This window comes from Ornithorhynchus anatinus, chromosome 14 (assembly GCF_004115215.2).
Source record: "Ornithorhynchus anatinus isolate Pmale09 chromosome 14, mOrnAna1.pri.v4, whole genome shotgun sequence".
Classification (NCBI taxonomy): Eukaryota; Metazoa; Chordata; class Mammalia; order Monotremata; family Ornithorhynchidae; genus Ornithorhynchus; species Ornithorhynchus anatinus.
Genome location: NC_041741.1, coordinates 36,592,503 through 36,594,020, shown reverse-complemented (window position 1 = coordinate 36,594,020; position 1,518 = coordinate 36,592,503).

Sequence of the window (1,518 nt, the reverse complement as noted above, 5' to 3'; positions counted from 1 at the left end):
CACACAGCAGACCAGCGGTGGAGCTGGGATTAAAATCTAGGTCCTCTGACTCCCAGGCTCATGCTCTTTCCACTGGGCCACGCCACTCTTTGTGGCCACATGGCTGTGATTTCAGGGGTACGGCTGATCAGTCTCCCACTCTTCAGAGTCCTCCTGGGGTTTGGCATGATGGAAGATGGATCATATGCACCATGACTCCCTTTCATTCGTGTACCATAGAAATGTGGTAGCCACTAAGGTGGCCACTATGTCTCCACTGATGGAGGTGGCTGGCGGGGGCCACTTTCAGCCTAGGCTAGGTCTCCTCATCAGTTTCTCATGCCATTTTAGCCGCAGTGGCCACCATAGCCAGCTCAACTGGTCCATCTCGTGTCAGCTTGTTGTAGCCACCGTGGCCGGGCAGTCACAGCAGTGGAGGAATACCTGCTCTTCTGATGAACTGTACTTTCCCAAGTGCTGAGTACAGCACCGTGCACGTAATAAGAACTCAAAAAATACTATTGATGGATTGGTTGATTCCCGTCAACTCCTTCTCCTCTTTTGCCCTGTCTCTTCTTCATCTTCTCTTTCTTCCTTCTCTCTTTACCCTATTCTCTCTGCCCAGCTCTCCTTGGTCTCCATCTACTAACGGGCTCCGCCTCTATCCCAACTAAGACAACCAGAATTCTGGTCACCTTTAAGATGGGGAGCAACCACCTTTTTCCCCCTGCCCTGGGAAGCTTTGGTATTTAGGAATTCTGGGAGTGAGAAGTTTGCCCCACAACATAATATGAGTTCCTGACTCATAGCATGTTTGGAGGTCTACATGTGTTCTAGACTTTGAAGCACACTGAATGCTTCAAACAGTTTCTGAGATTTGGCCAACTTCCTGCGCTCTGTAACTACACAAAGAAGGGCAACGTTCAGCTTTAACTCTTCAGGTTGCATCCAGGGAGACTTGGGGAAATGGAAAGAAGATACGGACCCACGATTTCAAAACAGGACCAAACTTTCCAATAAACACAGGACTGAACATACAGAGGAATCAAGCCAGGTCTCGTGTCTGTGGTGCTGTTGTTAGTCCCTTTTCCCTCTGAAAGGGGCCATTCAAAATGAGCCTCCATCAGGTTTATCTTTCCACCAGGCTCATCTGCCTTTCAAGAGAGACTGACCTCCAATTTACAACCACAGTGATACCAAAAAGTACAGTTCCCACAATATTTTGATTACTGTCTCATAGCTTCGCAATGATATTTGTCCAACGCTCTTCCTTTCCCCTGGGCCCTGATTAATTTTTCTGCTCGCTCCAATTTTAACCTTTAGTAATTAGCACAAATACTTTAACTTTAGCATACTAATTCCTTCTGCAGTAATCGAGATTTCCTTTAGACCAGCCATAAATCATCTGTAAAAGATTCATTGGGTGAGAGAGGCAGGGGGTTTGAACAGAGGAATGATAAAATTCTGGGCATGAGCATAAGCACAATGCACCATTTAGTGTATCACAGTTCTATGAAGCTCACCTATTTAGAACAAAGT